Source organism: Pinus tabuliformis, chromosome 6 (genome assembly GCF_031772625.1).
Source record: "Pinus tabuliformis cultivar Carrire ecotype Pingquan chromosome 6, CPIR1, whole genome shotgun sequence".
Lineage (NCBI taxonomy): Eukaryota > Viridiplantae > Streptophyta > Pinopsida > Pinales > Pinaceae > Pinus > Pinus tabuliformis.
The window spans coordinates 146,049,263-146,061,730 of NC_142292.1; the positions used below are offsets into that span (position 1 = coordinate 146,049,263).

Genomic DNA, 12,468 nt, shown 5'->3' on the forward strand with positions numbered 1-12,468 from the left:
AAAGTCATCCATGTAGATTTCCACTGCATCATGGACCAACTCCGAGAAGATGCTCAAGACAGCTCTCTGAAAAGTAGCAGGAGCATTGCATAGCCCAAAGGGAAGGACTCGGTAGGCAAAGGTACCCCAAGGACAAGTGAAGGTGGTCTTATCTTGGTCTTCCGGGCTGATTTGGATTTGATTGTACCCGCTGAACCCATCCAGGAAAGAGAAGAACTTCTTTCCTGCCAGTCCATCCAACACTTGATCTATGAAAGGTAGAGGGAAATGGTCCTTCTTGGTAGCTTTGTTCAGCTCCTGGTAATCTACACAGATCCTCCACTTCCCATTCTTCTTGGGAACCAACACTAGAGGGGACACCCATTCACTATCTGAGATGGGGTAAATGAATCCGGCATCCAACAGTTTTCGCAATTCTTCCTTGACAATGTCCTTAAGGGCTGAATTCATTCTCCTCTGGGGTTGCCTAACTGGTTTACAATCCTCTTTGATGTATATATGATGGGTACAGACCGAGGGGTGGACTCCTTTCATCTCCTTATAGCTCCAAGCAAAAGCATCTAAGTGGCTGGCCAATAGGCTACACAACTCCTTCTCCTGGGAAGGAGATAGAGAGGAGCTGATCTTTAACGCTCTCTCAGGCCCGAACTCCACACTTTTGACTCTGGGAGTGACAGGGCTGGTTGTACAAAGGTCCACTAAGGTGTTAGCTTGGGCATCCTCCACCAACTTCTCTAAAGATAGTGCACTGGAAGGTGGATTCTGGATCAGGGTCTCAATTAGATCATCCTCGGTAGGAGAATTTCTTCTAGCGGTATCTAGGGTGCACAGAGGTGCAGAGTACACCTCGTCTTCCTCTCCGTCCTCCAACCAGAGTGGTAAATCATGCTCTAAAGAGGGTTGGGCAGAAGGGTATAGGACTAGCTGCTTGGACATGGGACCATTTTTGATGGTCATGTTTCCTGCCCGACAACTTATGTAAGCATCTGCAGTAGCTAACCAAGGCCTTCCCAAGATGAGAGGATATCCAGTAAGCTTGGCCTTTGGTTGCAGGACCAGGAAATCTGCAGGGTATTCCCAAGAATCAATTGAGACCAAGACATCCTCCACAATCCCTTCGGGAGTCACGGTGGAGCGATCTGCTAACTGCAGTACTGTCGAGGTCTTTCTCAAGGAACCCTGGAGATTGAGTTTAAGCATGGTATCCCTGGTCATCACATTGATGGCTGCCCCCAGGTCGATCAAGGTGTGGGGGATAATGGTGCCATTGATGTGTACATCTACTACAGGACTTCCAGGATCTAGGTACTTTGGGCAGATGACTTGTCCTAGCATAAGGTCAGACAGTTGTCCTATGACATTGATAGTTGAGGCATCTTTCTTCCGTCTGCCTGGGTGTTTGAAACACTTCTCCTTAATCAGCTTGTTATATATTGGCACATCCTTGATGGCTTGGAGAAGTGGGATTTTTACACACAACTGTTTGAGCTCACCCAAAAGCTCATCTTCTTCTGGGTTCGGTTGTGTGGTGGCTGTTAGTCTCTCAGGAAAGGGTGGAGTAGGCTTTGGTTCACTCTCCTGATGGTTTTCCTCATCCTCTGGGGGAGGAGGTTGGCGATCTGGAAGAGTCTTTCCAGATCTAAGATTGATCTCCTGGATCTCCACAGCATAGGTAGGGCATGAGGTCTCCCCAGTATATACCTGCTGAGCCTGTCTATTGTTGGGGTTCGGGTTCGGTTGAGCAGGCATCTGAGGTTGCCTTGGAGGAGCAGGAGGTAAAGGCTGAGGTTGAACTGGTGGTGGAGGCAGAATGGCAGGAGGAGTGTTGTATTGGGGCCTCCACCCCGACTGAGGAGCACTCCATTGAGGCTGCGACTGGGTATGTGAGTGATATGGATGAGAAGTAGGTTGAGTAGGATACTGAGGTGGATAAGACCATGGAGGAGGCATGGACCAGGAAGGATGAGCAGGGGGACCCCAGGAAGGCATGGGAGTCAAGTGGTTGGGGTTGTAATAAGCTTGAGATGCCCCTTGCATCCCCTGCTGATAAGGTCTAGATCCTTGGGGCCTCCTTTGGTTGATGAAGTAGAGAGGTTCAGTGGGGGCTTCAGTTCCTTGGTACATGGCTTTAAACCCAGGCAAGGTTGGACACTGATTTGTTGGGTGGTCCTCCTCACAAACGAAACACACTTCAACCGAATGCAATGGACATTCGTTCTTAGGGTGTCTTCTGGTGCACCTAGGACAGAAGACAGCCAAGGCTCTCTCAGCTTCCTCTTTCTTTTGCTGGATCCTGAATGTGTCCAGCTGCATGGCAATGGTATGTCTCACCTCACTCTTAAGATCTTCTAATTGGTTTGTAAGCTCATGTTTGGAAAAAGGGACACCGGTGGAGAGGAGGTTTCCTCTACCTCATTTTCTAGCTGCCCTGGAATGATTTCGAAACACAGTCTTGATGTCCTCATAAGGCAGTTGGTAAATGTCCCCCCCAGCTAACATGTGAAGGGTATCTAAGAGATCTTCAGGTACTCCTCGGAGCAGAACCAACTTAAGGGATTCAGGGTCAAGTGTGCACCTGGCCCGCTTGTAACTGAGTTGGAACCTTTCCTCATAGTCCTCTAAAGATTCATCGTTTCCCATGGTCATCCGAAAGATTTCCCCCTTTGTTTCCTTGGACCTACAATAATCCCGGTACTTGGTGTTGAAGGCTTGCTGCATCTGAGCCCATGTGGTGATACTATTCCCAGGCAAACCCATGAACCAGCGTAGTGCTGCATCCTTGAGAGTAGAAGGGAAAAGTTTTAGCTTTTGTTCATCCTCAGTATAGTCATAGGTCCTACAGAGGACAGCAAACTCAAATAGGAAGGTATCAGGATCCTCAGTGGTCATTCCATGGAAGTGAGGCAAAGCAGAGGGGCTAATGTTTTTCATTTTCATCTCACCATTGGTCTCTCGGATGGGGAAAGCTCCTTCTATCCTCTCATCCTCTCTATTGTCAGCCATAGCTTTAGGTGGAGTGGTCTCTAACTCTTCTTCTTCTATAGGATTTCGGTATGTCTTGGGATGTTCACCTATAGTTTCCTCTGAATCACTGTCACCACCGAAGAGTGAAGGGTGACTAAGTGATGTGGTGGGGGTGTTTGGTAGGAATTTGCCTGATCTATCTCGGTTCCTACGAGGTATGAAATGGAAAAGAATTCTCTCTTTTGATTGCTTTTGTTTTTCTCTGTGCACCTGCAAAAATGAAACAGATTGATTGCAAAATTGAAATTCTAATCTACACTTGCAGAATCGAAAGTCTAATCTATGAAAGCAGGAGATGCTAAGCTATGAAAGCAGGAAATGCTAAGCTATGGAAGCAGGAAATGCTAAGCTATGGAAGCAGGAAATGCTAAGCTATGAAAGCAGGAAATGCTAAGCTATGAAAGCAGGAAATACTAAGCTACTTTTGCAGAATGGAGATGAAATAAACTACTAAGCAGAAGTAAGAGTACGAAAGTAGAAGAAAAGCAACAATTACTAATACTCTGACGCTTCCCTGGCAACGGCGCCAAAAAGATGGTGAGCTCCAGTATTGTAGCAATAATGCTACAACTCCTGGGGCTTCCTGTCTCTTAATTTTATCAACCCGGTAGTTCGTACAAACTTGGAAGCGACGGTGCTGTATGCACAAGTACTAGCTCTTGTCGCAGCTGTCACTTGGTCAGCTGGCACAAGTCCGCTAGGGCTCAAGCCAACTTCTATAGGCTCACAGAAGAAGCTTTATCAATGATGGACAAAAGCTAACTTAGAGAAAACTACTCTACTTGGCGAAAATGATCTGAAAGCAAATCAAAGCATGTAAACCTAGGAAACCCTAATTTAACTAGTCTAACCTCTATACTGCAAGGAATGTGAAGGAAACTTCTACCAATGCTGCTGTTACCTCTAATAAGTGGAAATGCATGGATCTAAGCTGTTTGCATCATAAAAGACATGTTTTTGTATTTTCCCTTTAAATGTGTGGAATGATTGTGATTGTGTGCTAATTAGGGTTTGGTTGTGCAGATGGGATGGAGAAAGAAGGAAAGTGTGGGACAGGTTGGGAAGGCTAGGGGAGGTCCCTAAGGATCCTTAGCATCCATCCATAGAGGTTCCTCGCATTCAGATGCTCAGCAACCGAGAGAGTGGCCTCCTACAGGATGGCTGTGGAGGATCCTACAGGATACTCTGTTTTCTACAGGATGTCTACAAATGGCTACAGGATGACCTACCGTGAGTGGTTGGAGTGATGGAGGAGTAATGGAATGGTAGGGGGAGATGTGCAAGGTGGGGATGAGGCTGGTGATGGATGTAGAAGTGAAGGAATGGGATAGGGAGTGACTGTAGAGAGTAGGTTGGAAGATAGAGGACTAGGTCAACAACGAGGGGCTAGAGAATGGAGCTATGCGAGGAGTGAAAGTCTTTGGGGAAATAGCAGAGCGGAGTAAAGGTCGAGAAGATGTGGTTGCATGCGTGATCAAGGTGGAGGAGAAGGTAATGGGCCGAGAAGGAGAAGTGTAAATGTATCAAATGCTTATGAGTGTTATCAAATCGAACGTGCATCAACCTAACTACCTGTGCTTATAAATTCAATGATCAGCAGTCAAAAACGCGAAGGAGAATGTGCATGAAGCTGTGGTAAAGGAGTGCAATGCCTGAGTGGATGACAAGGAAGCATCTAACGTAACAGTGACTGTATTGCAGCAATCATCAAGTGAAGAAATGCGTGTTTTTGGTGGCTAGCTATGGGCTGCACCCCAATCTTCAAGAAAGATGGCAGTGAGTCCTAACAACCTTTTTGTTGGAGCTCCAATGGACTCTATCTATCCTCTACTACACTAAACGACTGTAAACAAACTCACCATAAGCAAATCCTATCTACTCATGAAAAAGACCAACTTAACAACCTGTAATTCGAATTGCATGTACAAATGAAAAGCTCAAAGTGCTGGAAATGAAATGGGAACAACACTACAGCAGAGGGGATCTATGGCTCTCAGGTTGGGCCCTAACCTGAGAGCTATAGTCTCCTTAAGAAACTCAGAACTAGATCACAAACTGTCTTCTTTATTCATAATCTGATATCATGCCAAATTGGCTTACAAAAGAGAACGAAACTTGAGCTGTGCTCCAAAATTACAATAGTAATACGAGAGTTTCAACAACCTAACCAAGGCTAAGGCCTCTATACTTATACAAAACGATGCTCCAACAAGTATCCATGATTCTAGGAGCTCGGCTGTTCAATCTATAGTTTAACTGCTGATCCTGTAGGATGATCATAAATGTTGTTTCCTGTAGAGCAGTTTTGAACTGCTGTTCCTGTAGAACAGTTGGCCGTGTATTAAGCTCGGAGGGAGGATGGAGTGGGGCTCGGAGTTCTTGGTGAGGATCACGAGGAATGTCCCCCAAGACCGTGGACAACCTCTCCTTACGTCAGCAATGCCAACTCGTTGTCTCCTTGCCACCTTTTCGTTGTCTTTTTCTCCCTTTTAATGCCAAAACCTGGAATCACAATGCATTAGCTACGTAGATAAAGTGCCTATCCTTTCTCCTACAAACAACATGAATAAACTAAGAAGTGTATGCATAAACAATAAAAATGAATGGTTTGAGCAAGCAAAATAGGCCAAAAATGAGCCCAAATTGTACCAAAATTGGGGCTCATCACTACACTACAAGGGTCATATGTAATTAGAGGCAATTGTCAACAATCAAGAAGCAAATAGGATGAGACTGTACGGGATTGTGAGTTTGATTAATGGAGCACGACATTCTTTGTGAAAGAATGTAAATGAACATATGTATTGGATTATAGCACTCTTTGAGTAAGATTCAATTACAGAGATAAATGGGCATATGGTTAACGACGGGTATAGTAATTTTTACCTATTGTATTTTCAAAAGTATTCAACCTCAAAATGTAGATGAGAAACCAAAAATGATTTGACTTTGTTATATCAGTCAAGAAGAAAAAGTATTCAGCCTCTAAATGTATATTAGAAAAGGAGAATGCTTTGACACTATTATATCAGTCGAGAATCCAAACCAAGTTTGTACCGTGGTAAAGTATTATTCTAAACCATTAATGCATCTCTATAAATGAATATATCTCTTTTCTATTCTAATTCTGCCATTTTATTCTTTTTCTTTTCTTTTTATAATTTGATTTCTTGTTTTTATGGTTTAAATTTCCCCGTTCACTTATTGTTATCATTTCAAGGATAGGGAAATTCATTTTACTGTTGTTCACCTTACAAATGGTAAAGTAGACTTCAAAAGTGACTCTATAGTTGCTTTGGGTGGCAAATAAGTCCAAGTCTGATTCTCATAATGCCATAACAAGTGGTCTTCATGAAACAATTGCATGTATATGCTTCTTTTAGTCAAGCCTAGCTATGGAGTTCGGTACATTTACAAGTAAATGTAAGTGTCATATTTTTAAGTTGATTTACAAGTAAATGTAAGTGTCATATTTTTAAGTTGATGGACTACAATCATGAAACGACTATGGAGGTCCCTTTTTCCTCTTTTCTTACTAATATTTATTTAGTCAACTAAATGGTTTACAGTTAATAAGGGATTCCCATCATGTGACCCTTTCATTCCACTAAGGAGTAACTAATTATGTAGGACTAATTCTATAAAAAAGGCAAGTATTGTAACCATATCTACATACTAGTTTTGAGTTTGACTATTTGCCATATGCTACTAATCTTCATTGCTTGATGTGTGGTTTGGACATTATTATGGGAAATTTTATTTTTTACATAAATCTTAGTTTTTTATTTATATCTTATATTTTAATGGTTTTGGTTCTTTTTCTTATAGAAATTAAGTTATATAAACATTGCGAATAATTTAATTATTCACAAGTTCTATAAAGAAAAATTTTAATTTCATCATTTTAAACATTGAAATCAATTATATCTTTAGTTTTCTGTTACTATTATTATTACTTATTTGAGTGGCCCCATGGTGGATCCCATAATGCCTGTTAGCCCATACCATTACCTTTTTTAGTGGCCCAAGGGTAGATCTTAGAGTGGCGGTTAGTCCATACCATGTTGAGTTTTCCAGGGTGGATCCTAGAGTGGCGGTTAGTCCGTACCATTACCTTTTTGAGTGGCCCCAAGGTAGATCTTAGAGTAGTGGTTAGTCCATACCATGTTGAGTTTTCCATTACACAAAAACGCAACCAAGAGGGTTTAGTAAACTTCCAAACCATTATCATTATTTTTTTGAGAGGCCCCAAAGTAGATTCCAAAATGATGATTAGTCAATCAATTTCCAACAAAATAAGTGTGAAAATTCAACACTATAATCTCCATATTATATCATGATCTTGAAAAGATTCACTCAAATCAACCTAAAGCATGATGTGGAAAAGGTTCACTCAAATTAACCTAAAGCATATTCAAAAAAATATTAGTAAGTGATCGATTAACATTTCAAATTGATTACCGTCCAGTTTGAAAAATTAAAATATTTTTTGATTATCAAATACCCATTTATATATACGAAAACGATTTCATATACATGTTTTACTGCAAGTTTCAAATATCATATCGAGCTTAAGCACTTTCCATACCCCATAAAATTAACATGTTTGTTAAAAGAATGTGCACTCAGAGCAACAAAATATTTATGGTAACAAAACAATGATAAGCCAACTTGCTAGACGGCTTCTTCCTAGTGTGATCTAATAGAGGCTACAGGCTGAATCCTCGAGTTCATGTTCTTGCAAACTGCCACGCTAGTGTAAAGGCGCGCGTTTCTTGCACTGGATATGCTCTATTTATATGTGCCTTAGTCTTCCCGGAATTGAGGTAGCACAATTCTCCAATAATTTTTCTGAGAGAAGGATCCACGAAGTGCGAGACAAACAAGGACACTTCATGATTTTTCTGAGAGAAGGAACACTATATTTGCCCACCGAAGTAATGGCTCACCCTGTAATCAATAGGACACAGGCTCAAGGGTTTGATTCAATTGCGCCTCTCTAAACTAGTTCAATAAAGCAGTTGTCTATAACGCGACTTTTTGAAAGCTTTTCCGGCGGGTTTTTCTTGTCGAAATCCGGCAAGAATTTATTGGAATCACAAGTTTGATAGCTAGTTTCTGCACAATGAAACCGTCCCAGGGGTTTAGCTTCGGGCATAAAAAGTCTGTATAAAGAGAGGAAAATTAACCTGCGTGGCAAGTAAGGATACATAACAAAACTCCCTACATCTCAATGCACCAGCCGGGAATCGAACCCGGGTCTGTACCGTGGCAGGGTACTATTCTACCACTAGACCACTGGTGCGAATATGTAAAGACCTTTCTCTCTTTTCTTCCTAGTTTACGAATAGGGTTTTTTGCGTTAATATCTGATCTGAGTCGTTGATATCTGCACTGCACCATGCTGGATTCCAGTCATGCCTGTCATATATGTAATGCCAGCACCGAGGAGTTGGTGTTTGGTGCAGAAGGTCTCCAGTCACAAATTTTGTGATGCCCTTTGCTGTCAACCGACTTCCGACGAGTTTCTAGATATAAATTTGAGCCCACATTTGTCCCGTGAACTTGTTCAGAGGTCCCTTCTCTCGAATTTCCCTGTCCGGTAATCTTTAGGCTCGAAAATATCATCAATTTAATGTGAAAATTTTCTATTAAGAGTCTTCTGCGAATCACCATGGCAAAGAATTTAACGACATTAACACAACATGTCAAAATTTCATAGAACTTAAAAGTGGATTTGAACCAAACCACATCCTTTGAATTGCTTTGAACGATAATGCCGCTTACCCCGAAAAACTTGCCGCTTTGCATTTGAAAGAGAATTACAGCGGACTTGCCGCTTTGCATTTGAAAGAGAATTACAGCGGACTTTACACGCATAATGCGCTACCGGCTCGTATTTTAAACAATGAAAGACCACAATTTAAAAGATTTCCTACGAAATTGGTTTTTTTTTCTTATGTAGTCGGCCATACCTAGCTAGAGCCCCTCTAGGGGCTCTGCCTCCTTCAATCAGATTGTTTTGGGAGTTTGTAAAGATTTTAGATCCACTGTTATTCTCTTTCAATCTTTTTATATTCAACATTATTTTCATAGAGTAGTTAGGTGAAGTGGGGTTTGTGGTTTTTCAAAGAAACCTCCTCTAGGTGCGTCTTGGCAACCTAGAAATCCAAGTTGTTTCTTGCCAAAAGAGATCCAAGGTCCAAAATATGAGATTAAATCCAACAAGATCGGAGAATATATTCAATATATGCAGGATCATGCTTTGATTTTCAAATTCATTAGATTATGTCCCTCTGAGAAATATCTAATTGGATGGATCCAAAATAAAGGGAACATCTAGTGTCAAATATAACTAAAGTTAGGGGAAAAAGCATTTTTCATAGTCATTTTCTCTAGCTTGGAAGACAGATCAAGGGTTTTTGAAGGAGGGTCGTTATTTTCAATAATGCAGGGCTCTTCATGCAATTTTGGAAGGAGAAATATAGGCCCGAGAAAGAAGACCTCCTTGCTACCCCAATGTGGATTCAATTTTTTTTTCTTCCAAAGGAATATTGGGAGGAGGAACTTATTGAAGGCATAGGGAATGCCATTGGCAGCGTTGTCAAGGTATCAGAAGCTACTAAAAGAGGGGAGGTATACATCGTATGCTCATATCTATGTCTATATAAATACTTCCAAGTCTTTTCTAGCCTCAATTAACATTTATTATTAGGATAGTCTTTGGAAGCAACCTCTAGATTATGAGCATGTCCCTTTTGGATGCAGACATTAACATGAATACAAACATCTTATTAAGGATTGTCACATGAATTCAAAGGAATAGTCCAAAGAACACCCCTCTCAAAAAGAGTAAGATAATTTGGGAAAATTCTTCCAAAGAAGAAGAAATTTGAATCCTCATGGTGCCTCAAATCTTGACCAAATCCCTAGATTTAGAAACAGGTTCGAGTCTCTCACCTCTTCAAAGGAATCTCCATAGCAAAATAATATGTAGGCACAATGCAGCTTGCAGTTGTGCCTACATAGGAAGACTCACATGGCTATTGTGCTCCACCTAGCACCTCAGGTTCTATACTACCATGTGCCACCTATTTTGGTTAGATAAACATGCATAAATTGTGTATTACAACTATCATGTTTACATGTTTTGTAGTGGCATATCATCACTTTGCACACTATGCTTGCCATAATTGCTACTGCCAACTCAGATTAATTAAAAGCTACAAACATAAATTTTCATGTTATTTGGCACACATATTTTCCTGTTTTGCGGCAACGTTTTTGCCAAATGTAACATAAGCTCAATCAAACTCCCATGACGCAAATTAACACATTAAAAGATTCATTAAAGCTTAATCCTATGATTAACAAAAGCTCCCCTACAGTAAATATAAGTGTTATCGACATTTATTCAGTGAATTAACATGCAATCAAGACATTCTTGGAGAGCTTAATAGCATTTACCATGAAGCATTGTGTAAACTAGTGTGGGTAAACAAATAAAGATGGTGCATAGGGCTAGAGAACCAATATTCATCACAACAAATTGAAGAAATTGGAAGTGTCACCACATGCAAAAAAAAACCTTGAGGGAGAGACTATGCTACTATGCAACTATCCCACTTGTTTTATTAACTAATCTTAATTTTAAATAAATCCTTAAAATAAGTGCACTATAAAATTACAAATAATAGTAAACATGCAAACTTATAATAAATTTCTTTCCAAATGAAACTTTATTGCTATTATGAACAATTTTGAACATAAATTATAAATTAAATAATGATGATGATGATTAACGTCCACTGAGACCAATGTGGTCTATTAGACCTCAACAAAAGAGAGTCTAATTATCATTCTTCAAAATCTTGTTTCTGTGATAAAAAAGAAGGAAAAGAAGCATTCCAAAATCGCTATAATTGGATTAGCTTAATAAATCAAGAAAATTGGAGATGTGATTGATGATAAAAAAATTGAGAACAAATTATTTCTTATATAATCTAGTTATATATAATAATTTAAAAATATTTATTTAATTAATTTAAAATAAAATAAAATTATGTTTTTAATTAATAAAAGTTTTATTTTCAAAAAATTAATGGCTTAAAAAATTGTTTGTATATCCTATCTACATAAATTGGGATATGATTTTTTTTAATAATAGTGAAAAGTCCAATTATATTCATCCACAACACTTCGTATAATTGCTTTTATCATCCATGAATAGTTAAATTATGATAATTTTTATCACTATATAAAATAATTAGTTTTCATTTTAACGGATTTTAATTATTTAAATATAATTTAAATAAATTTAATGATTAACGATTCCATAAAAAATAAGGAAATTTTATAAACCAAATTGATGTTTAACCTAATTATGATTTACAATTACATCTTTATTATTAATTAACATTATCGTATAAAGATATTTTGAAAAGAAAATGTAATGGGAAGCATGTGCATCATAAAAATCTTTGTATTTTAAATGAAGAGTAACATGAAGATATATAAAAGTTACTCTAATATTCGTAGAATTTGATCTCCGACTAGTTTTATTTTCATGGAGATTTTAATAATACGATATTGTTTTATATTTGGTATAAGTTAAGATGTTTGATTTTTAAAAATTATTTCCTTTTCCCTTTAAAAAAATTAAACATTTTCATGGAGATTTTAATAATACGATATTCGTTTTATATTTGGTATAAGTTACGGTGTTTGATCTTTAAAAATTATTTCCTTTTCCTTTAAAAAAATAAACATCAGTATTTTATATTAAATTAGTTTTTAGTATAAACCTTCCCCTCCAAGCTCTGGAAAGCTCCCTGCCCTCTAAAAGCGATCCTTTTCTCATGGCTTCTCTTCTCCAACAAGAACCTCACCTGGGAGGTTCTCCAAAAAAAAGGTTGGCATGGTCCCAGCAGGTGTCATCTGTGCTCTTCTCATCAAGAAACAAACTTCCATATGTTCTTCGAGTGTGCTGCCTCTTCTTCAATCTGGTACGAGCTCTCTCTCACTTATGGTTTCTCTCACCGGTTCTTTCCTACTGTACAGGATGGCTTCTTCTGGTGGAGCTCTCAGCGCCCCTCCTGGCGTGCTCTTTTTATCCTCACTTGCTGGTTCATCTGGAAATGGAGAAACAATCGTGTCTTCCAGAATTCCTGCCAGCCCCTGCACTCCATTTTGATGTCTATTTCGGGCTCCATGCCCACATCGGATTAGCTCGTTCTCTTCTTCTGGCAGTTTTACTCCCGAATGAATCCTTTCTTCCTGTATTTTTGCGGCCTCCACGGCCCATCTCATATATCTTCTATTCTGTATATCTGATCACATATATGGTTTTATATCTGGCGTTATTTCCTCTCTGAAAAGAACTATGATGACCCAGTTTCATGTCTTTTTGCGGCCTCCGGGGTCCTACATTTATGATCTCTCTCC

The 12,468-nt window shown here is 39.4% G+C and overlaps 1 non-coding gene across 1 annotated transcript; it reads right to left on the reverse strand.

Annotated features, from left to right (window-relative positions):
- Positions 1–8,258: 8,258 nt before the first annotated feature.
- On the reverse strand, positions 8,259–8,329 carry TRNAG-GCC (transfer RNA glycine (anticodon GCC)). Its single transcript has one exon. It is a non-coding gene; the product is annotated as a tRNA-Gly (tRNA).
- Positions 8,330–12,468: the final 4,139 nt, after the last annotated feature.